Source organism: Meriones unguiculatus, chromosome 17 (assembly GCF_030254825.1).
Source record: "Meriones unguiculatus strain TT.TT164.6M chromosome 17, Bangor_MerUng_6.1, whole genome shotgun sequence".
Lineage (NCBI taxonomy): Eukaryota > Metazoa > Chordata > Mammalia > Rodentia > Muridae > Meriones > Meriones unguiculatus.
Window position 1 is genome coordinate 96,843,494 of NC_083364.1, and position 25,048 is coordinate 96,868,541.

Below are 25,048 nucleotides of genomic sequence, written 5' to 3' on the forward strand. Positions count from 1 at the left end.
CAATTTTCATTGCTCAGTTTTTCCACAATAACTGGGATAGTTGGCAAGAAGTGACAGTTGTGCATTGGGAAAATTTCCAACATCAAAACCCAAAAAGTGCAGGTGTTTACCCTCCTGCTTATAGCGCATGCTAAGGGTGTGCAATAAGGGAATGGGGCAGTTATGAAGAATCAGGGTCACCACAAGGAACCCATCAGGGTGTTTCAGTGACTGTCACAGCATAATTATACCACTAAATGCTAGTTAGACAAAATAATGCCAGCCCCAAATTGCAATCTGAGCCCATAGTCTCTGCCAGAAGCCAGGCACTAACTTTGGAAAAGTGTTAAAAAGGCCCTTGTCTATGTTCAGGGATAGAAGTACCAGAAAAAGACATATGAGAATAAGAGGGACTTAAAGGGAAGGGTCTTTGGACAGCGTGAGGCGATGGAGGACAGTAGCTGCCTTCAGCAGGTAGAGTCAAACATCCTTCCTGCTGATTGCTGTCGCTTAAGTGACATGGGATGACTGTCACAGGGTCTGGGGCACTCTATTTCTGCATGTAAAACTGACTGAGAATCAGCCTGCTGTGCTCAATAGTCTGCTTGGCCGTCTGGGGAGACACGCCCATGGCATCTCACTGTCTGGCTCAGGTAGTTACCCACCTTCTCCACACAGAGCTAAACAGTAAGAGACGAGTAAAGAGTCAACACGCGCCAGCGTGCCGGCACAGCTTCAGTAGTGCCCGGGCTTGGGTACCGCAGGAAGGAAGGGTGGATGTGGGTGCACTGGGCCAGACTTGCCTAATTACACCCGCAGGCAGCACTTTGCTATTTAACCAGCTCATGCTGGCAAAAGTGCAAACTCGTCTTTGCTTTTTACCCTCTGTGAGGGCAACTGCTAGGAAACGGACCCACTGCCAGAAAATGTGTTTGAGGTAAGCTAACTGTACATTCAGTGAGGAGTAAGGCTGTACCAACAGAGCCTAAAAGAAAAAAGTCTAAATTGATTTCGGCAAGAGGAGACATGAACATGCCTAGCTGGGGCCAGCAGATACCATGACTCTCACTGGCACAGACGGTGCCACGAGAGGAACTTAGAACCATGAGGTAACTCAGGAGAGGGTTAAAGAGTGAGCAGAGACCCAAGTGTCATAAACTGAACTTGTCAACTGCATCTTTTCCCATTGGGTCAGCATTCACAGATACAGTGGCCATTATGAACTTAGTGTGACCATATTAGAATATCAGAATAACAATTCTATTTTTAAATATATATTTTAAATATTATTAGCTAACTTTAAAAAAGAGAGGAGGAGTGGATGAGCTATAATCCTAGCAACCTAGATGGATCTCTGTGAGTTCAAGGCTAGCCAAGGCTACAAAGTAACACCTTGACCAGAAAAAGAGAGAGAGGGAGAGGCAGGAGAAGGAAGGAAGGAAGGAAGGAAGGAAGGAAGGAAGGAGGGAGGGAGGGAGGGAGGGAGGGAGGGAGGGAAGGAAGGAAGGAAGGAAGGAAGGAAGGAAGGAAGGAAGGAAGGAAGGAAGGAGGGAAGATGAGGAGGATAGATAAGGGGTTATTGACCAGTCATTCCTGCTGGGTTTGGGCTACAGATCAGTTAGTTTAACCAACTTGGATGACAAGCATCAGTTGTTCCTTCATGTAGCCAAGCTCAGATCTCGTCACCTAAAAATCTGCTCTTTGACCCCCGGATAGGAAACAGATTTTATTCACTGGATAAAAGAAAGATTGGGTGACTTTTTTTTTTTTTTTTTGCAGGAATTAAAAGGTTTTCCTACACACTTCTACCTCAGAAATTTCCAGAAACACCTAAACAAGCCATTCAGCTATTAACTCAGGCAAAACAAAGCCTGTCTCCTCTGCTGAAGTCTTGTGGATGGCTCTTTTAAATTTTCTCCCTTCCTCTGTGAACACTCCAGTGGTATGTTTTTAATGTCTCCTCATTTGGTGCATTCTGTCAGATTTGCAAGCACAAAATCTAATTACTGACACATTATCAACTCTAAAGAATGAAAAGGTGAACATCACCACAGTGAAGAATACCGCCTTAGAACTTCATGCTTTAAGTGTATTCATACTACTTTCGACTAATTTTCTTTTTTCATTGTCATTTTTATTATGTTATAAGTTATTATCATGTTCTTCATATATGAATGAATTTTGGCTCTAACTAGACATGAACCTTCAAGAAACCAAACTTGCAACAGTTCTAAACTGCAAAGGGTATATTAGAACCTATATACACACGTGTGAATATCCCCTGTGGACTGACAAGAAACATGCAAAGCAGTGAAACACACAGATTAATAATAATAATGATGATGATGATGATGATGTCAGACTCTGTGTGGGAATGCCAACACCCTAATTCTAACCCCAAACTCCAGCCCAATTCCAATCATCCAAAAGAACCCAGATTTATCTTTCCAATTACTTGAAAGAAAACAAAACATCCAATAAATAAATAAATAAATAAATAAAATAGACCGCTGTGGCCACAGAGGGCAGAACTGAAAACGGCAGTTCCTCCCAGCCATGTTCTCCTTGAGCACACGCTGACTGAGCTCCCTGGTCCCTGCTTTCCCTGGGAGCTTCGGGTTCTGCTTAGTATTCATTTGGGGTGGGGAGAGGGAAGAGGAAGGGAGAACAGGAGGGTCAGACAGGTTCCCGAGAAAGATAATCTGTTTGTTTATAGTTTACTTAGGCAAAGGGACCTTCAGAAGGGACTTTGATAAGAGGGGACAAAGTTTCTCCTGAAAGGAGCTGTGTTCTTCAGCCAGAACTTCGGCTTCTTTCACACACAGGTGCCTGGAGAGCTGGGGAGTCGCTGCCAGTCCAAGACACCTTGAACTGGTCCATCAATTTCCTAAAAACCTTGACACACTGACATCAAAGCTCCTTCCTGATTCCCTTCTCTCTCCTCCTCCTCTTTCTCTCTCCCCTTCTCTCCTCTTTCTCTCTCCCTTTTCTTTCTCCTCTTTCTCTCCACTCTCTCCTCTCCCCTCTTTCCCCCTTTCTCTCCTCTCTCTTCTTTCTCCCCTCTCTCTTCTCTCTCCCCCTTTCTCTCCTCTCCCCTCTCCCTCCTCCTCTTTCTCCTCTCCTCCCTCCCTCCCTCCTTCTACGTCCCTCCTCCACTCAGTCTCTTCCAATCTCGTTCTTTCTCTCTTCATTTCCCTCAGGTAATTCCTACAGAAACTTGTACCAACTTGTTCTTGACTGACAGCGAGCGTTTCTTCACTTTGAGAAACCCTCAGCACCTACCTCTCTCACCTACCTCTACATGGGCTGATCATTTCCTGGCCTGGTCGTGGTTTCCCATCTACCCAGGAGCCGGCACTGGGTGCTCCACAGGTAAGAGACGGGAGCTTATGTCAGCAAGGGGGCATGCAGTGTGCTGAAGAGGTTTCTGAAAACCTTGACTTCAAAAGGCAGTGAAAACATTGTGATTCTTTACAAAAAAACTTCCTTAAATCGCTGAAGCCAGTCAAGCTTATCTGGTGGCATTTACAAGTGCTGTTTACTTGTGGAAAATGGGGCAAAGAGAGCAAAGGTACTTCATCCTTGTATGCAGAAAAGAAGTGTAAATACCCAGAAGCAGCCCGGCATGCTGAGGGGTGAGGGGTCTAGAGTCTGAGGATTACTTTGTTATTCTCTTAAGTGTTCTATGTCGTGTGGTATGAGTGTGTTCCTGATTTTTGGTGATTATATGGTTCTCTCTTAAGCTCCCTGGCTGTCATTTCCCTTTGTCGGTGGAGAAGTCAGTTCAGGTGGAAGAAAGGCAGGCCAAAGATTTGAAACTGTGGCGTGTGGGAACCGGAGGAAAGAGCTGGGGTCAGAGGAGCGGACAGCAGTCTGCTTGAGAACCTGCCAGGTTCACCACCACCCCAAAGACAATGCTTCTTTCCCTAATGTGGGTGTAATTTCATGTGCATTCAGGCTGTTTTCAGCACAGGAGCACAGTGCCAGGCTAAGCCCCCACCTCGGCCCCTGCAGAGCTTTGTCTGTTCCCTACACTTCCGCGTTCAGCCTGGAGGAAAGAAGAATTTGCCTCTTAGACGTTTCATGACCTCCCAAAGACTTTAAGCCACAGGTCGGAAAACTCACAGCAAACAGAGAAATTAACTTTGGGCAACTGAAGCCCCAACCGTGTCCCCCGCACCATCAAAATGCTCGGCTTCCCTTCTCTTTCTCTGAGTGTGTTCACCACCCAAGCCCAGCTCACTGTCAAGGTTATAAGTGAGCTTCAGGGTTCCTTTCTGGCCATCTCAAATCACAGCTCACACCCACAGCAGCCTGGGTTAGTCTGGACTCTTCTCTACTCTGCCCTTTCACATGAAGGTTTACACAAACAGGTCAGTAATGGCCTTGGGTGACAAATTCTCTCCTGTTTACAGCTGTGCTTTAAAAAAGAATCAAAGGGGAGTGTCACGTAAAACTAGAATGCGCTTATAAATGCCATCCAGGTGTGGACACCGCACACGGGTAAATCCAGGCGAGGAATAACTACAGACTCACCTCACACTCCCTTCCCGGGGTTTGCTTTACTCACGTCTCCGTCCTGAGGCAGCACAGGTGAGCACAGAGCATGGCCCCGAGGTTACCTCGGGCTCCCACACACAGGCGCACAGGCGCACAGCCACACAGCCACAGAGCCGCACAGCCACAGAGCCGCGCACCGCACAGCCGAAGACTGACAAACTTATGCTGCTCTCAGCAAGAGAGGGGGTGAGAGAGTGCAGCCTTTCTCCCGGTTTCGCACACTAGTGTGTGGGGTCTTCGGGAAGCAGGCTTGACTGGAGCCTGCGGTCCTGCCGGCAGGAATGCATTCTTGAGAAGCCCTCCCTCTGACCACTTCTCCCTCCCCCAGCCCACCACGCTGCCAAGTTACAGAATTTCCTCACCTCGCACTCATAACCAGTGTGGACAGCTCACGTTTGGGAGGGGGGCAGGAGAATGAGACCACAGGCGTCAGGGGCCAGCAGGCCCAGAACTAACACAAACAGGTTTTCCTGGCTCCTGCCCTCAGGGCTGAGGGCGTGCCTCCTCCCCCCTTCCAGGAAGAAATCTGGAAAGGCTTCTGTGCTTGTTGCAGGGAAGGCTCCCATGCACCGTGTGTGCATGCATACACTTGTGTTTGTGTGGATGCAGATGTGCGATCCTGTGCACATGTGAATATGTGTGCAGGTGTGTTCGAATGTACGTGTGTGTTCCTGGGTGTGCTTTCGTATATTCACCTGGATGCCGGCACCTGCAGAGGCGCACACACAGGCGGCCTTCCCCTGCCTTCCGCGTGGATGTCAGACACAGCCCTTCCCCAGCAGTCTGCCCAGCTCCGGAGCCGTGCAGAGCACTTTCCCTCAAGGTGTCCCCTCAGAGTCCACGCTGAGCTTAGAGTGGATCTGTGGACTCCCCAGCCCGCAGCATGGGGGAGAGAGAGCAGGTGCTGCAGCCGGTGCCAGCCCCAGGAACTCCTGTGGGGGTGTGGAAGCCTCTGAGGGCTTGCCCTCATCCCTCCTCACAGAAGCGACCCAGTTTGGACTGTCCCCTGAGCAGCAAATGCATGGACCTCACTTATGTCTCTTAAATGAAAACAGTTGTTTTCTCTACTGCAAAAAGACTCCGAGGGTTGCTATAAAGAACTAATACTGATTTCACACCGACAGAGAGGAGTTGCTTACCGGTGGTCAAAGGCAGGAAGAAAGCAGAAGGAGGCTGTGGCCTGCTTTCCTCGCCTTTGTCTCCTCAGAGCCACTTCCATGTCCCTGGAAGGAGGCGGAGGCAGGCATAGCCCAGGAGCACAGTGAGCCATGGACAGGCCTGGCCCTGCACCTCTCAAGGACACAGCGCCCTGCTAGAGGCAGGTGGGAGCCAAACTCTTGGCTCCTCGCTCAGGCGGCTTCCTGGTGCCAGCTGCCTGGCAGGCAAGGGGCTCTGTGATCAGAACTTCCAGGGCAAGCAGCTGTGGGAGAGCCAAGCCCCGCATGAGTTAAGGGAACAAGGGGCTCGCTTCCTCCCCCCCTTCAGAGGGCACGCTGGGAGCAGCAGGTGGGGAGATCAAGGACTCCAGGAAAGAAGGGTACTGACTAAACGTTGCTCTGTTGAGAGGGATGACAAACGGGAACACAGACATCAGTACAAAAGGCAAGATGGGGGCACAGCTCATGGTAAAGCAAGTCGCCAAGGGGCCCTTCTGCCTCCAGCTCGTAGGAAAAGGCCGGGCAGAGACTTGAACCTGAGAACAGCACAGGTGCGTTCTCTGGATTCACAGAGCCAGCCACGGGGGAGGCTCCTGGACTAACACAGCTGAAATCCTCGTAGGATTTGGAGCCACACGTTTGTGCTCCTTTCTTAACAAGGGGGTCTTGGTAAGAGAAATGCGGCTTCCTGCATTCCCTCCAATGGGGCAAGGGTGAACCAAAACCAGCCTACGTGTGTGCTCTCTACCCGATGCTCTGTACTATAAACCCCAGACACCCCAGACACACTATAAAGACCAGCAAGGTTGCCCATCATGCTCACATCAGAAGACACCGAGAAGAAACCGGGGTTCTGTCTCAGGGCACAAAGACACACTAGTGCCAGCAGCTGGTTTGTGCCCAGTAAAGAGCAGCTCAGTGAAAGTGCATGTGTGTGCCCCACCCGCTGAGGACACAGGGGAAAGCCAGGGCAGCATGCGCGTCGGCATGAGCTGGGTCCTGTTTGGTTCTCCCCTCTACCCCTGTGATTGCACAGTTGGAGCACTCCCCAGGCTGCAGCCGTCCACACCAGCAGAGATGCTCAGATCTCAGTGCCGTCTGGACACCCCTGCTTCCCCCAGGGGTCAGTGGTCAGGGCAAACAGCACCGCAAGCCTGCTGTGCCCTGGAGTGCCCGGCCATACTGATCCCCCGAAACAGAAGGTGGGTGAACCTGACGCAGAGAAGAAGCAGGCTGGTGGGGGATGTCCGGAGGACCCGGGAGGTCTGGCTTCAGTTCACCCTCGTTCAGTCAGAGCCGTCTTGGTGTCAGGCTGACCTGACGGCTACAGAATTCTTGTGCATTTTTTTCCATGGCCCAATGCAGAGGCTGGTCAAGATTTCACAGGGCTCCAAGATCACCCAACACCGGGCTTTCTTCAAAGAACACGAGTTTCAAACGGTGGCTGCAAAAGTCAAAGGGGGTTCTGAAGAGGGCTGTGTGTGTGAGGAGGCCCACGCTGGGGTCTCACCCGTCCCCTAAGTCCCCTGGATCTTACGTTTCCCGCTGAGGGGACAGGTGAAGGCACAGGTGAACGTGTGAGCAGCGGCTGCCGGCTGCCTGAGGGAGACTGTGGAGGAGGCAGGGCAGTGCGGACCTGGGCTTCTCTGCGCCTCCTCACTCCATCTCGTGTTGTCTGGAATGCTTCTCACGTCACTGGCATGGGACCAGGGGCAGATCTCCACCAGATGCAGGCCCCTGAGGTCACGTCCTCGGGGTAAGATGCAATCAGCGTGTCTCTCACGGCGCCTGCATGCTGGAGTTCACACTTCTACCTGGAAAGCTGAGAACCGACGCACACAGAGCGCTTTGCCAGGCAAGAGCCTAACCCCAGAATGACGTCAGATCTACCGGGAGCCCTACCTTCGCCAATGGACTGTGCGAAGCTGCCTCAGTGAAACGCCTGTGTGTCCGGCTGGGGCTCCCCCTCTCCCCCCCCCCCCGGTTTCTGTGAACGAGGGCTGCTTTGAGTTCATGTATCAGTTAACGGTCATTTCCTGGGATGACTGCTTGCGAAACTCACCAAATAATGCTCTTCCTCGTGAGTGTTTGCACTCTGGAGTATTTGTAGGCTGGTGTCTGCTCCGTCCGTATCCCCTTCAGTAAAGATACACGGTCGAGGCCCATACCTTGATCCCTAACTTTCCCTTTCTGCCTAGCCCTGTGCTTTAAGAAGAACAAGGCTCACATCTGCTGAGCCCGCCTGTCAGCCATTCCCACAGACTGCTAGGAGCTAGGAAAGCGTCTGGAAGTGCCTGGCGGGGTGGCGGCCATGCTGAAGCACCGCAGAATGAGTCCTGCCAGGCTGTCTTCTGAGAAGTCTCGGAGGAACTGACAAGCGGCCAGCCGCCTACACCATCCCCGGCATATATGTGCAGGTGACAAACAGGAGCTTGGAGCTAGAACATCAACAACAGAAGTAAAGCTGTGTAAGCGCAGAGAGTTCTGATGCCAACCTTGTCCTAACACAGCTACGCTTTGTCTTCGATAACCTGATTAATACGCTTCAAGACTGACTTTTTAAAAGATTTTGTCTTTGCTTTATGATTCTGTGTGTGTCTGTCCCCAGTGTGAGTTTGTGCATATGAGTGCAGCTCTCAGAGGCCAGAAGATGGCATCAGATCGGAGGGCCAGAGCTTCAGGTGGCTGCACAGGGCCTGATGTAGGGGCTGGGAGCTCCACTCCGGTTCTCAGGAGCGTTTAACCACTGAGCGTTCCCCGCGGTTCCTGCGGTTCCGGGAGGCCTGTACGAAAAGCAGGCTGTGTTTGCAGGGTGCAGTTCGGTCGACGATGGAGTGCTAGCCCAGCGTCCTTGAGATGTGTCCCCAGCTGCACACACACTGTGCAGTAGTGCAACCCTGCAATCCTCGCCCTCAGAAAGTAGACAGGAAGATCAGCAGTTCAAGGCATCTTCAGCAACGTCGTGAGTTCAAGGTCAGCCCAGGACACACATGACCCTTTCTCAGAAATAAATCAATAAATAGAACATAAAACTAACTGTAAGGCGCCAAGCCCTCTGAGCTGCTTTTGAAGCGCTGGCTCTCTGACGTGACGGCAGTGCGCTACTGAGTCCATGCGTCTGCTTTTAGACTGTCTAGACGAGACAGTGCAGTGACCCTCTAACCAGCGAGTCCCAGAGACCCAGCGGCCCTGAAGAGCTGCTTTGGCATTCAATAGTTTGTAGTTCTGAAAGACAGTCTGCTCTCTGCTGTGCGTGTTTTTTACCTCCGGCTGCTTCTTTGCATCCTTCTGCCCACACTGAGGTTTATAAACTTCCTGCATGGCTGACAGATCTCGCCTCTGCTTGAGGACACCATCTCTGGCTACAAAGCTGGGGCTAGCCCCTTCCTAGAACCTCCTCCCGATTCTAGATGTAGGTGTTTCACTGCCTAGATGTAGGCTCTGGGGGCCTGAAGCCTCTTTGCTCTCCTCGGTGCTCCCTTCGGCCCCACTTACTGGCCCACATGGAAGCACACTTCCTCTTGTCTTTTTCTCATCGCTGGCCTCCCACTTCTATCCAGCACAGACTTGTCCTAGGAAGTGTTTTGAAGAACTGCAGTGTGGCGGACTGGCTGCTGGAAATGGACAATGGGGCCAGGGAGGGAGGTGCTTTTCATAGGTGAGAGGGAACCAAGGCCGTGAGCCTTCGATGCCGAGCTGACAAAACGCTGAGCGTGTTCTGGAAAGAACACAGGAGACTTGAGACAAAGCAGAAAGGCTCTCCAAGCCAGCGAGGTGCGGCATGGAGTGCAGGCTGCAGCTCTGACCTGAGGAGAGAAGAATGTGCAGGCTGGGGTGTGAAGGGGGATTTGATCCATGAAGGCGCACCCAGGAGCCCACTGAACATCGTCGTGTTGGCCTCTTACACGTTGTCTAATTAGGGCTGTGCTGGGCATAGATTCGACTCTCAGAGGTTTTCAGACTTTAAGTCAAGAAGAATTTTCTAGATTTTCCCACTTAGAGCATGAAATTCTCTTTCAGACTCCGAGTCTGAAGAACGGATTTAGGGTGGGAACAACCAAATGCTTCTCGGTCCAGCGGGGGAGCCCCTCCCCCCCCAAGGCTGTGTGTATATTTAAACACTTGTCTATCCCGGGAGGCTTCTTAAACTTTCTCTGCAGCAGTGTGCTTACTTTTGAATATCTGTCACTCCTGCGGTTGGCAGAACTATTTGTTAAATGAGATTTTTGAATCAACTGCCCTTTGATACTTAGGCTCAGACCTTCAGCTGCCTGAGTAGGTTCTTGCTGAGAGTTTTCTTGACGGGAAGTTAAGCAGTTTTCTATCTACATTTATTTGGGGGTGTGTGTGCATGTGTGTGTGCCACAGCATTCACACTGAGGTCAAAGGACGGCTCGTAGAAGTCAGATCCTTCCTTCCACAGTGTGAATTCTGGGGATCAAACCCAGACTGTCAGGCTTGGGGCCACGTGTGATACCCACCAAGCTATCTGGCTGGTCCCAAAACTTAGATCTTCGACTCACAGAAGTTCTGGATGTTGCTAAAGGCAGATGTGTGTCAGGAGGGAGGTGGAAGAAGGGCAGGCACCCAGAGCCTGGGAACCACTGTGGTATGTGGCAGAACCTGATGAGGATTGAATGAGGGGCCATGGCAGGGAGCCGGGAAAGTCAGAAGCAGATTCCTAGGGCACATGAGACAAGCCTTGAAGAACAGAATGGACCCCAAAAGTGAGGGCAGGGGTCATCCTCACAGGTCAGAGGAGCACTGTGAGTAAAGTAAGGCTGGCCAGGCAATGCAGGGTGGCTGCCCCGTGCACAAGGTTTGAGGACAGAAGAGAGAGGGCGCCAGTCAGCACACCTGAAACTCAGGACCCTCAGAGGGCTGGACCCTCACAGAGGGAGCCTTACCTTCAGCCCCTTGGAGGTTTAGGCAAGCAGGGTCAGAGGTCAGGAGTGGGAGCTGACCTGGGAAAGGCATCCCATGGGGGAAGAGGGTGAGACCCTGTGTCTGCCAGGGATGTGCTTAGTTTTCCAAGACACGGAGCCAACTACAAGCCTGTTCTTGAACGTGTTTCCAATAAATTAAAAAAAAAAAAAAAGAATAGGAAAGATATTGCCGGATCCAAATTTGCTAATTACTGCTGTGATTAAACAAGACCTTTCACGTTAATTCTTTCGTAAGAGCAGCAACCTTTGAACACAGACAGGGCCTGAGCATTAGTGATGCCAAGGCAATGAGACAGGAAAACCGTGTCAGCTCCTGTGGGCATGAGCTTCTCACAGCCTCCAGGACCTGTTGCCCAGTCTGTCTTCTGGATTTCCATAACGGTGGTGTGACAGTGCAGGATTTCAGCAGAATATCTGTGATGGTAAATTTGAAAACTACATAGAGAGCTAAAAAGATAAACATAGATTAGAAAAAAAGAGAAAGTCGAATGAGAGTTGGACGTGACGGTGCATTTCCTTCTCCTAGCTCGCGCACGGCAGACAGGAGGTCCGTCAGTTCCAAGTGTGCCCAGGCTACGTAGTGACACGCCCTTGAAGAAAGGGCAGCAGGAAGGAAGGAGAGAATGGACGGGGGACGGAAGTTAGTCAAACGAGCAACACACATTTTGGAAATTTCCTGACAGGACAGAGTATAAGGCCAGGATGAGCATGTTCAGAGTTCTGCAGAGAGAGGCAGCTCTGTGGGGAACGGAGGGGGCAGCAGCAGGCCATTCCAGCGAGACAGGCAACCTGACACCCTACAGAGACTTTGGTCCTTGGGGTCCAGACACTTCCGAAGAGAATCCCAGGTGTTCAGACTCCAGGCCCCTGACAGCTGTGTCGGACATGGTGGAAGTGGTCCTCAGTGGATGGACCACCCTGGCACTCTGCTCCCACTTCCCAGCAGCACCTTCTTCTTCCTTCCCTAACATGCAGCAGCGTGCTTGTTCCTTGGTCAGTTTCAAGGAGGAGGTGGGAGTGGAGGAAGAAGGCCTGGGTTGGTGGTCTCCACTGCCAGGGCGGCTTCATCTGGGTGAGCTACCTACCGGTCTCCACCTGAAATCGCAGGGAATGCCTGCCACAGGCGGTGAGAGCCACCTGTGGCGGTCTCAGGGAAAGTGTTAGTAGCCACGTTTGTCTTGCGTTGTCAGAACTGATAGGGAGCAAATGCCTTCACGTGACCGAAAAATAATCCCTAGCTGCCTCCTCCCGGGCCTGATTTCCTTATTAAACAGTCCTACTTAAAAAATAGTATTTCATAAAGAAATCCTGAATTCTGGTGTCTAGGTTAGCTCTCTTACAAAACCTTTAAGAAGTGCCCTTCAGCCTGAAACGGGATTGCCAAGCTCGGGACATGGCTTATGGGTAAAGTGCCTGCCTTGAAACACGAGGCCACGAGTTTGATCCCCAAAATCCATGCCCAAAAACAAGACATGGTAGCAAGCATATAACTCCAGTGCCTGGAGCCAGAGAGGCAAGTCCCTGAGGCTCTGCACCAGCCAGTCTCTGCACCCGGAGTGTTCCGGGCCAGGGAGACCCCACGTCCACAACGATGTACCTGAGGAACGACACCCCGTGTGTCACACAAGGCATCACGCTGCAGGGCCACTGACGCTGACGAGACTTGAGATGGGAGGAACCGATCCTCTGGTTATTTCTGAAAGCACACCATGCAAAATGAGCTAGACACTTGTCTCTTAATTATTTGGGAGCCTTCTTTTGTCTCTGAAGAATACATAAAAGCCTTTGGAAGGTACCTCTCCTGTGTTTTAGTTGGAGAAAGGAGTGACAAAGAAAAAGAGCCTAAACTTGGCACGCAAGTGAGCCGTGCTCTGGAATCTGGGTGGGTCCACGAAAAAGCACAGACCTCAGTGGAAAACACGGATGGGCGCACACGAAACCCCCATAAACTATAAACTGGCTGTGTTCTGCTCGGGCTGGGATGGAGAGAAACCTCAAAGCTGTTGAAAATGAGAGAAGGGGGATCACCACACCACACCCCCGCTCTCCGGGAGCCTGTCACTGCCCTGGGAGTCAGGGTGACAGCTCTGATGCAGTCACTGAACCTGAGCACTGAGGCATCTCCTACTGCAGCCCAGGCTGCTGGGAGGAGGGGGAATGCAGCCTGCTTCTCTCCAAATTCTCCTCACCAGCCCTCACTTCAACCACCGTTCCTGTCCCCTGTCTCCCTGTGAGGTCCTGTTCAGTTACTGAAGGCCTCTTCCCCAACCTCACTGGATGCCCCTTCCGGGAAAGCCAGCCTTTGCTTTTCCTATTAGCACCTCATTATCCATTTCCCCAGGCTGGCCCCGACTCTGATTTTCCAGCCCCATAAAGCCGATCAATTCCTCCCTTTCCACATCTCTACCTCTCTAGTCTGAGCCAGATCACAGTGTGTCTGGGCTGTGTGAGACTGGCGGTCACGGTGCCCACAGTGGGTGTTTGGGGTGGGTGCCTTCCCGGGAGATGGAAAGTCCCTGAAGGGCCGGTGGCCTCTGTGCCTGCTTGGCTGCAGCGGGACCTGCCACCTTTGCAGGGTCTAGCTCTGTGCCAGCTGGGCACAGTTCAGGCTTCTTTGGCTCCATCATGAAGGGAAGCCAAGACAGAAACTTGGAACAGGAACGGAAGGCCGCTGGCTGGGTCACCCTAAAGATGGACAGAGAAACCTATTGGGGGCTGCTGGCCCAGTGACTTTGGGCAAGCCTCCCTTCAGCTCCCTTCAGCTCCCTTCTGCTCCATCCTTTGGACACAGAGAAGGGGTATTTTATTTCATGCACTTGGGTATCTTGCCTGAGTGTATTTTGGTGCACCACCTGCAAGTGCAGTGGCTGTGGGGCCAAGTGAAATGAAGGCTCCACCCATGTGGTGGTTAATAATTGGACTGGAACCTGGGTTCTCTGGAAGGGCCGCCAGCGCTGCTAATGGCTGGGCCATCCCACCAGCCCTCGACTCCAGTCTGTGAGGGGATAAAGGAGGGTGCCTAAGTAGTATCGCTCCGAGTTCCTGGAGTAGAGGCACATTACCACAGCATCCTAACAGCAGGGAAGCCTCTGTGCTCTCAGTAGTCACAAAGCAATCGCCACCTTGCAAATACTGGGGACTTAAACCATTTCTAATCATTTTCTGGACGATCTGTTTCAATGTCCAATCCATCACCTACCAGTTACCATGTGTGGTTCTTCAGACCCTAGAGATTTCTCTGTGCAGAACTCAGGTTGTGCATTTTCACAGGGCAATTGATTTTAAACCCAGGCAGGTTCCTAAAGCGCAGAGCTTTGGGGATGTTGCCCTAGTCCTCTGCTTTTACATGCGGATGGTTAAACATTCAAAACAACCATTAAAGGAGTCAGTGCACACTCAGAATTCCACCTTCACCATGCACCAGGCTGGAGGAGAGCTTTGAGGTCATTTCATCCAAACCTTTCATTTTACAGATGAGGAAAATGGGACTAATTGGTAGCCAGCGATGCTAAATTATAGCTCTTCTCAAAGCAGATAACAGGCTTGGTAGCTCCTCCGTGTACTCTGTTAGAGAGTGCACAAGCTGGCAAGTGTGCTGTGACCCGAGAAGCCGCCTTCTGTGGCTTGCAAGTGTTTATGCTTCTAATGTGGGGTTTGCAGTCTCCTGCTACAGTGACCTTTACCAATAAGGCCACTGGGCCCCCAGTCAAGGTGACTCCCTTCTTCCACGCTCAGCCAGCATGTCCACGCTGGTCACTATCTACGAAGTATACCAGGTGGAATAAAACACAAGTTCACACGTGGGACCATCACAAGACCCCGACCTGGCCAAAGCCTTTCTTCATACTTGCTGCCTCCCTCCACCTGTGGTTCAGGGGGTAGCCTAAGTTTGTCCCATGTCTTGGTTCCCTTGTCCCTCTTGTATTCACATCTCTGAGTGTGAGTTCTTGTCTTCCTGAAGTAGCCTTGACTGGCTTCCAACTAGCCATGTGGTCGAGGATTCTGTGTGGTCGAGGATGCCGTGTGGTCAAGGGTGCTGTGTAGTTGGTCGAGGATGCCGTATGGTCGAGGATGCCCCTATGAACTTCTTCCATCCACCACTCGAGCTCAGGATGAGAGACTCAGTTCCTGTGGTGCTGGGAATGAAACTCGGGGCATGTTGTGCTGGGCTTGTAACCGAGCTATATCCCTGTCCCTCTTCGATGTGGTCCTATCATTTCACAAGCCTGCAAACCCCAGGAGAGCAAATGCCTTGCCTGTCTGCTGTATCCCAATGTCTATTGACATGTGGTGGCTTTATTCTTTGAGGCAGGTGGTCATTTCTTTTTAAAGATTACCTCTGTGAGCATTAGCACTCCTCCATCCCCCACCAAACCTTGGCCCAGGGTTCTTATCCACGGCCATCTAGCTATCAATGTGGATAAACTGTCTAACCATCTGCCTGCTTTTGTTCTGACCCCTTTGCTCAAAGCCCTTCTCCCTCCTGTTGGTGCAGGCAGCCACTATGCTCATATCACCCTCTATTTTTCTTCCGGAATTCTCTATCCAAGCAGCAAAGCCAGTCACTCATCACCTCTTCACATGTCATAGCTGTATGAGTTTTACCCTGGACTCACGTGCTGTTCATCTGCCCATGTGGTGGCTAATCATTGGCCTGGAACCTGGATTCTCTGGAAGGGTGGCCAGCGCCCTCAGAACCTCCACGTAATCTCCCAGGGGCATTCTCCTGGCCTAACCCCCCCCCCCAGCCACACAGACCTACATTCTTTCTGCCTCTTGAAAGATCAGACTTCTCAGTGCGACCTTCATCCTCTTATAAAATCCACTACTAGGGCACCCATGACTGGCTTGTTCTGCGTGTTTGCCTGTGGAACCCCAGTGATGTGCAACCATGAGTGCACATTAGAAACAAATTAAGAGCTTTCAAAACATGAGCAAGACTCGGGTCCAACCACTCGCTCCTTCAGGATATTCGGATTTGATTGGCTTGTGCCGCGCCATTAGCACATCTGAGCTATCCCTCTGAAGAACTCTGGTGGCGGTGAGCCTGCTGCTACCCAGCCAACGGAGGGCACTCCACCACCTCGCATTTCTGCCTGGGTGATCTCTCTCTTCTCAGCAAAGCTTTTACTCCTGTTTCTTCTTTGCGACAGGAAATTTACACAGACTTCTTTGACTCTTTGAATTGAAACCGATCTAATTTTCTCTTGAGAACACCCAGTCTTCTCTTTTGATCATATTCATTCAAGAGCACCCAGCCAACCCTGCATCAGATATGGGTGATGTAGATGTGAAGACCAGATCCTGTTCTTGCTTATAGTCTTCTAGAATGAGTGAAACATATGAATAAGGGAATATTAAATTTTATCATAGACATGGATGAGAATCCATGAGTAAATGGGAACTATTTATACCGGGTATAAAAACAATGCAATGCACACCATCTAGTCTATTCATTTTTTTTTTTTATGGTGGAAAAAGTTTATACATTTAGACTTAACCAGCTGGACTCAGTTTAGATGATCCCAATGTTGTTGGCAACATCCAGAGCATCATAATCAGGAGCCAACCAAACATACGCCTTCTCTCTATCAGGCCTTATCAGACTATTGGCTTTGGCCACATCACTGCCATGGAGTTTCTTCACGGCCTGTTTGATCCGGTGCTGTTGGCTTTGGCATCCACAATGAACACAGGTGTGTTGCTGTCCTGTTTTCTTCATGGCTGACTCTGTGGTCAGAGGGAATTTGGTGATGGCACAGTGGTCAAGCTTGTTTCTCCTGGGCACACTCTTTCGGGAGTATTTGGGCTGCCTCCGGAGCCGCAGGGTCTTGGGCCGCCGGAAGGTGGGTGACGTGAGGATCTTCTTTTTGTAGCTATAGATGCCTTTCAGTACTGCCTTTCTTGCTTTCAAGGCCTTCACTCTGGCTTCAGCTTTGGGAGGGGCAGGAGATTCGCTTTAGGTGCCATCTTGGTGAAAAGGCCATCTCCTCTATTTAATAGTGTATCTTTGAGTGTTTTAGCCTCATAACACTCATTGTTATAAGCTTGGAAGAGCAAAAAAGTGTTAAATGCTTGCAGAATGAGCAAACAAATGAATGTTGTGGTGGCTAGGAAAAATTAGGGAAAGAATGGAATTTCCAAGCTAATGGCACTATGTCATCCAGTATTTGAGGCAGAGGTAAGATGTTCAGATTTGTACCTCCTCTCCATCTTCCTATAGCGTTTTAAAGGGGAGAATGAGAACAGTATATTTAAAACTAGATCCCATTTCTATTGCCTAAGACATCAAAAACTCTGACTTTAAGAAACAAACACTAGAGTTGAACAGTGACGCTTAGGTGGGTAATGGAAAGAATTGAGAGACATTAAGAGAAACTTAACAGATCCATGAGCCTTCCTTCCTTCTCCGTTGACCTTGTCATGATTCCCAAGTTGAACTCTTGAGCTTCTGAAAGGGGTTATTGTTATGGCTGCTCCAATGATCATTAATGAGTGTAGCAGTATTTTATGTGCTAATATTGTGTCTGTGTCCTTTTGGTAGGGGCAAACTAAGTGAGCAATGAGTCGGTGTGCATGGGAAGGTTGGAGCTTTCTCCAGTGTAAACCTCTAAGAAAACACACCATAAGGAATACAACATTCTTGGGAGAAGAACCTACCTCTGAATGTGCACGTGCTCTCTCAGGACACCAATGACACCTCCAAGAATGTCTGAGTCAAGACAAATAAAGACACATGTTTCTTAGCCCAGATAATTTTAACTGTGGACACTTATTTCCTGGAGAGACAGAACAGTGTGCCATCACAGAACATTTCAATATCAGCAATTCAAAAAGTTTGCATGCATGATAAGTGTACAAGAGCCACTCGTGTGTTCTTAGTCATGCTTTTGATGGCCATTCATGTTTCATCTTAGGAACTGACGAGCAGTCCATTTAATGCTTCATATGTTAACACATTTCAAGAGTCATGAGTCATGAAAACAGTTTTGGAGGCCTGTCCTGGGCCAGGGCCTCTGCTGCTGAGAGCCCCTTAGCCCAACCCATGGCCTTGAAGTGTGGGTTCCCTGCCACCCAGAAGGGAGGTGTACAAAGCTCCAGAGCATCAGGCTACAAGAGTAAGGGTGGTGATGTCATCCTCAGTTGTGAATGGGCTCGGCAGCTCAGAGTTCATCAAATAGAAAATGAGGAGCGATGAGGTTTGAGGTAGAGTGGGGTGAGAGGCTGGCGCCGTAGCCACACAGGTTCTCCTTTTTAATAACTGTTTTTGCGTTTTAGAAACATTGGCTATAAAGAGGGGGGTGGCATGAAAAGGGTTGGTTGAAGCCAGAGGAACAGCAGGCAAGGCACTAAAATGATTTGCACAGAAGAATCACGAGGCCTGCACCAGGCTGTGCTCGAAAGAGCAGAGGAAGGGAATGGGAACAAGATTATGATACAGGAGGCAAAACTGAAGGTTATGGGGCTAAAGACTCCAAGGAAGAGAGGCAGAGAGAGACTTCTGCTCTGGCTGTGTGATTGGGCTGTTCAAAGAACGGGGAGCAAGAGTAGTTTCAAGGGGAAGGACGATGGCTTCCCCTCTGAGGACCCCACACTGTGGCCTCCAGGGGATGCCGACATCTTCCATCACAAAGAGTGTGTGTGATACAGGAGATGTCAGACATCTCCGCTCCTAACTGCAGCCGATGTGCGGGAACATCCACTCTGAGACTCTGGGCTGAGTCTCCGCAGCCGGCAGGCCCACGTTCCCTTCCTTCCGTTCCTACTTGTATGCCCTGAACACGCGCTGCAGCCCTGCGGGGGGGCAGGCACGTGGAGTACGCGTAGCTTGCACTCTAGTGAAAAACTCTGGGCTGTGCTGGAGGGAGGCCTGGCTCTAGAGTGAGACAGACTGTGGTCTACACATGACCTCAGGCCAACTCTTCAGTTTATCCAGGTCCCCACCAGTCACTCCTTAGAAGCATCTCCACAGTCAACACAGTGCTGGACACATATTGCTGATTACCGTATTGTATACGGGCATGGAAGCAAACAATTCCACACGAGGAGCTCAGGCTTCTTGGAGAGAAAGCACAGTCAGACCTGGAAAGAATGCGCTGAACCAATCCCCACAGCTAAGAAAAGCACCTGCCTAGAGTGATCAGTGGAATGAAACAAAATCAGAAAAAATCAGGAAAAAGAAGGAGGGCTTTTCAGGAGGGAGACTGCGGTGACAGGCCTCGGCAGTCAGCAGGGCCAGCTCATGGGGACCGCTGTGACTCACACATCTGGTGTGGGCTGTGAATGGTGGTGCCAAAGCCAGCGACGGGTGGGGGCAGCAATGGAAGCGTCTCATAGCCCTGTTCAGATGCCCATGGGTCTGACTAGCAGACGGTGGTTGTTGCTGAGCGAGGTAGCAGATGGCGGTACAGGAACTGTTGCGGTTGAGGTTGTAACATGCAGAACATTCGTTTCATCTTTTTTGTTTGATTGTTTTTTTGGTTTTTCTTATTAAATTTATTCATTTTACATCCTGATCACAGCCCCCTTCCACCTCTCCTCCCAGTCCTATGTGCCCATCCTCCCACCTTCTTTCCCCTTCCTCCTCTTTTCCTCAGAAAAGGGAAGCCCCCTACCTACAAACCCACCCTGGCACGTCAAGTCACCTCAGGATTAAGCACATCGCCTTCCATTGAGGCCAGATGAGGCTGCCCAGCTAGGAGAAAGTGATCCTAAAGCAGCTAAGTCCATGTCAAAGACAACCCCAGCTCCACCTGCTAGGGAACCCTCATGAAGACCAAGCTGCCCATCAGGTATGAATGTGTTGGGAGCCTAGGTCCAGTCCACGTGTGCTCTTTGGTTGGTGCTTCAGTCTCTGTAGGCCCCCATGGCCCCAGGTTAGCTGACACTGTTGGTCTTCTTGAGGAACTCTCATCCTGAGGAGACCTTCTAGCCTTCCTCCCACTCCTCCACAAGGCTCCCTGGGCTCTGCCTAATGTTTGGCTGTGAGTCTCTGCACCTATCTCCATCAGCTGCTGGGTGGAGCCTCAGAGGCCAGCCATATGAGGCTTCTGTCTGGGAGCATCACAGAGTATTGTTAATAGTGTCAGGGGTTGGGTTTCTCCTATGGGGTGGGTCTCAGGTTGCCCAGTCCTTGGTTGGCCATTCCCTCATTCTCTGCACAGCCTGTAGACAGTGTAAACTGTTAAAGATATTTGGTTTGACATCCCTCTCCCTCTACTGGGAGTCTCCCTGGCTAGGAGGTTGCCACCTCAGTCTTCACTTCCTCCACCCCTACGAGTCACCCCACATCCTCCCAGGCGCCTGCCCTTGTCTCCAGCCTGTCTCAGAGAAGCCTTCTCCCCTCAGTTTCCCTTCTCCTCCAGCCCTCTCACCTCCCACCACCGCTCTCCTCACATCTGCTCCCACTCAGTTCCCGCTCTTAAAGAATGTTCCATGTCCTTAGTCATCAGGGAAACACAAATCAAAATGACCAAGAATCAATCTTACCCCCATCAGAATGACTAAGATAAAAAGCTCAGGTTACAGCTCCAGCAAGGGATGTGGAGCAAGGGGAACCCTCCCTCATTGCTGTTGGGAGTGCAAACTTGCACGACCACTTTAGAAATGAATCTGGGGCTTTCTCAGAAAATTGGGAATAGTTCTACCTCAAGATCCAGCTATACCACTCCTGGGCACATACTCAAATGCTGCTCCACCATACCATAATGTGCTCAACTATGTTCATAGCAGCTTTATTCGTAATAGCCAGAATCTAGAAACAACTCAGATGCTCCTCAACCAAAGAATGGATAGAGAAAATGTGGCACATTTACGCAATGGAATACTGTTCAGCCATTAAAAACAAGGAAATCATGGAATTTGCAGGCAAATTGATGAATCTGGAAAAGATCATCCTGAGTGAGGTAACCCAGACCAAGAAAGACACACATGGTGTCTACTCACTTATGAGTGGATATTAGCTGTATAGTACAGGATAGCTGTACTGCATTCCACAGACCCAAAGAAGCTAAGAAACAAAGAGGGTCCAAGGGGGCACGCTTGAGTCCCACTTAGAAGGGGGGAGAGCGGATGGCGAGAGCGGAGGCGGTACATTTTTTGTTCTCTTTCTTTATTATTTCTTCATTTCTTTATTACAATTTATTCATTTTGTATCCCAGCTGTAGCCCCCTTCCCCACCCCCTCCCAATCGCACCCTGCCTCCCTCTTCTCATTTTGGAAATCAATCTGGCGCTTTCTCAGAAGATTAGGAATAGCGCTACCTCAAGATCCAGCTATACCACTCCTAGGCATATATCCAAAAGGTGCTCAAGTGCACAACAAGGACATTTGCTCAACCATGTTCAGAGCAGCTTTATTCATAATAGCCAGAATCTGGAAACAACCCAGATGTCCATCAACAGAGGAATGGATATAGAAATTGTGGTACATTTATGTAATGGAATACTACTCAGCAATTAAAAACAAGGAAATCATGAAACTTGCAGGCAAATGGTGGGAACTAGAAAAGATCATCCTGAGTGAGGTAACCAGAAGCAGAAAGACACACATGGTATATACTCACTTATGAGTGGATATTAGACATATAATATAGGATAAACATACTAAAATCTGTTCACCTAGAGAAGCTAAGCAAGAAGGAGGACCCTGGGTAAGATGATCAATCATCACTCAGAAAGGCAAATGGGATGGACATCAGAAGAGGGAGAAAACAAGGAACAGGACAGGAACCTACCACAGAGGACCTCTGAAAGACTCTACCCAGCAGGGAATCAAACCAGATGCTGAGACTTATAGCCAAACTTTGGGCAGAGTGCAGGGAATCTTATGAAAGAAGGGGGAGATAGAAAGACCTGGAGGAGACAGGAGCTCCACAAGGAGAGCAACAGAACCAAAAAAAAAATCTGGCCAGTGGGGTCTTTTCTCAGATTGATACTCCAACAAGGACCATGCAAGGATAGAACCTAGAACCCCCTGCACAGATGTAGCTCATGGCAGCTCAGTGTCCAAGTGGGTTCCCTAGTAAGGGAACAGGGACTGTCTCTGACGTGAACTCAGTGGCTGGCAGAACAATGTTAAAGGAAGATAACTTGAGACAAGAACCTTAACTGTAACACTATCGTAGTAATCAAAGAAACACAAAGTAATTAATGGCTTTTGCACTAAGATCCTACTAGCAGAGGGCTTAAAATGTTAAGTATAGAGAGTAACTGTTAAAATGTAAGTGTTAAACCCTGAAGTGTAGAAAGTTCCCAAGGGCAAATCTTGGATGTGCCCCACATGCCAAGCCTGACTGTGAGTCTGCGGGTGTGAAGGGAAGTGTGGCCACACCATGGTGAGGGCTGTAGTCTCCCCCGGTTCACTGATCCCACACGCCCGAGTAAGGCCCTCCTGGCATCTTCTCATACCATGAGCTGAGGACAGAGGTGCTCGCTTCTCTCCTAAAGAATATGGTTTTCCCTTGCCGTGATCCCTTAAAGAATCTACTACAACTGTTTTCTAGAATGGAAGCCAGGCAGGTGGGGCCTTTACACACCCTTGTCTAAAAGGTCGGGGGTGAAGTTTTGACTAATGGGGTGTCCTCATCTAGACAGCTGGGGGCTGTAGCAGAGCCACTGGAACCTCACTACGTAGGACATTCTAGAAGGAAGATGGCTTGAGAAAGGGGCCTCAAGTAGGAGCCTGATGGGTTTCCCAGAGCAGCACACAACCAGGGAGAGCTTGAAGCAGGCAGAAGTGCACGGGTGCTGGCAACTGTCTAGGGGTCCCCACAGACAGGAATAAAAATGTGGAAAGGACAGAGGACTGATGAGGAGAGAAAGTGAAGCCGTTCCCTTCAGAAGGCCGGGAACTGGGAGGCCACCGAGTGGAACCCTGTCGGGTTTTCTGAGTAAGGCCCAGGAGTCCCCCTTCTCCCTTACTGGACGTTCTCAGGACCCAAAGACAGGCATCTGGGATTGTTTTTATAATCTCATGGTCTGTTTGTCTGGCAGAGACAGGACCCACAGGCAGAGGCAAGGGTGTGCGGATCCAGTACTAAGCCCTGCTGAGGTTCCTGTCCACAGTCCACTCCCAGCTCTACCTCCAAAGTGCAGGACCTTGTCTGGCAACGGGGCTGAGGGTAGACCCCAGCAATGCAGACACTGGCCAACTAGATGTTATTTAAGAGTCAATGCAACTGGCACTCTTAATGTTCTCCAACACTTGCACTAGTCCTGGTCTTTGTCCGTTTTAACACCGCTCTCTCGGACAGCACATGATTAGAGCGTGGCATTCTGCTGGCTTGCCTCAGCTTCTATGAACTGTGGGCCTGATTTTGGCGATGCCCCACCCCGTATTATCTCCCATTAAACCAGCTCCACAGCAGAGCACACCCAGCATTCTAAAACGTATATGCAGGTCTCGGGCGAGGGCTCAGCTGCTCAAGTGTTCACCTTGGAAGCACAAGGACCCAAGCTTGATTCCCCAGAGCACACCTGGAAGACGGAGACAGGAGGACAGCTGGGGACCTCTGGCTAACACACTTAGTAGTTTGCAAACTCTAGACCAATGAGACATCTTGTCTTAAAAACCAAGGTGCACGGCACCCGAGGAAGCACAGCAATGCTGCGCTCTGGCTCATCGATAGTTACACACAAGTGCACATGCACCCCCCCACACGTAAACATGCACACACATACACACACAGACATGCGCACACAGATTTGATCCATTCAGTCAATGGTGGTGTGTGTGTGCATGCATGTGTGTGTGCACCTGTGATGCTTCTCTCATTTTGAACGAAGAGGGCCCACGGCCCCTCCCTCCCAGTGTGGTTCTCATCCAATGAGTCTGCAGCAAGGACTAGTTACAGTGAGCTAGCGGGCTCAGCATGAGCTCAGCGTGACCGGGACCTCAGTCTCCAGCCAGCGCTGGGAAGGAGGTGCTGGCTACAGGGTCTTTTTGCAGCACTGCTAGTGAGGTACAGACGATGTTTTCAGCCCTAACATTTCCTCAGAGAGAGAGCCTTCTGCCCAGGCAGATTTCCGCCAGGGCCCTTCCCCCAGGGCAGATGGCAGACCTAACCCTTGTGTCCCTGTGCCAAGTGTACAGGACATTCTCTTGTGAGCTTGGGGTGACACTAATAACTGCCAGCCCCGGAGAAATGGGGAGTCAGCCACGCCGGCTCCTTCCACGTCCTGTCTGCTGTGGGTCAGGGGGCCTAGGCCCATTGCTTTGCAGTGTGAGCTGAGGCCCGTCAGCCGTACTTGGCATCATACGGGGTTTACTGGGAGCTGAAGATGCTCAGACTTTAGCCCAAGAATGTCTGAATAAGAATTTCTGTGCGAAGTATCCCCAGGAAATGCATGCATACCTTGAAGTGCACTGATCTTTGGTCTCTAAAGCAATGGACTCCCTAGGCCTCGTAGCTCATGGCTGTTCCCCCAGTGTTCAGGAGGCAGAGGCTGTGGGCACACATGCGTGTACTCTAGGCCGCTGGCAGGCTCTTCTAGGCCATTCTAGGCTATCCAGCTAGACCCTGTCTCAAAAGAACAATATTAAATACAGGTACACATATGATTCCAATATCTGTGATCATTCATCTCTCCCAACCAAACTTTGGGACCCGTGCATGGTATGTGAAGACGCTCCTTTCTTATTAACAGGTGTGCCCACTTAACCCCATACATGACGCGTGAGTATTTTCAGAGATAAAGGGGGCCTGAACTGGACTTACTGAGTTCTTTCTCTCTAAACCGTGTCTCCACACTGGAGACTCCTGGGCAGAACAGAACGTAGAAGCCCAGCTTTCTGGACGCCCTGATTGGCAGGTGTGTGCCTGAGACACGGGACACAGAGCAGCCATGCAGAGCTTCCCTTCAGGCTGAGCTGGGCGCAGCCATGTCCATTGGCTTGAGGAATGTGCACCTGGCTTTCCTTTCAAGCACGCGCTTGTGCTGTAATGTACCCATCTAGACCTCCCTTTGCGATCATTCCAGCCTCTGATGTGTTTCCATGTGCTGAGGTGTGCACTCGTGGTCCCACTGAGCTAGGACATGGGCTGTGGTTTCTGTAACTGTGAGGTCTGGTTAGAACCAGGGGTTCCTGGGTTCACTCAAACAGGACCAGCTCTGCCTAACTGGTCCTCTCTCTTAAATGTTAAGTCTCTCGTATTCCTTTTAGCATTAGTGACTTGAAAATGGATTCATGGCTGGGGAGAGGGCTCAGTCTATAACGTTCTTGCCCCACAACCACAAGGACCTGAATTTGACCCTCAGAACCCCATAAAAACAAGCTGGGCTGTGATCCTGGTGCTGGGAGGGGGAGACAGGAGGATCAGGGGCTGCAAGCAGCCCAGAGAGCTGAATCAGCATGATCAGTGAGACTCCGTGTCAAAAGGAAGATGATGGTGACTGAGGAAGGTTA

The 25,048-nt window shown here is 50.4% G+C and overlaps 1 protein-coding gene and 1 pseudogene across 4 annotated transcripts in view; one reads left to right on the top strand and one right to left on the bottom strand.

Moving 5' to 3' along the window:
* The first annotated feature begins 2,626 nt into the window (after nt 1-2,626).
* The window catches only part of Kcnj15 (potassium inwardly rectifying channel subfamily J member 15), a 45,040-nt gene continuing 22,618 nt past the window's right edge, over nt 2,627-25,048 (top strand). Inside the window, exons 1-2 of one of the 4 annotated variants that reach the window (XM_021656574.2) lie at nt 2,627-2,853; nt 3,180-3,351. The gene's annotated coding sequence lies outside the window, so the exon portion shown is untranslated. Of the gene's footprint in view, nt 2,854-3,179; nt 3,352-16,306; nt 16,339-25,048 lie in introns of those variants that run through there. The other 3 variants (XM_021656575.2, XM_060370809.1, XM_021656576.2) reach the window with 3 other exon arrangements.
* Nucleotides 16,107-16,855, bottom strand: LOC110560578 (large ribosomal subunit protein uL23-like; annotated as a pseudogene).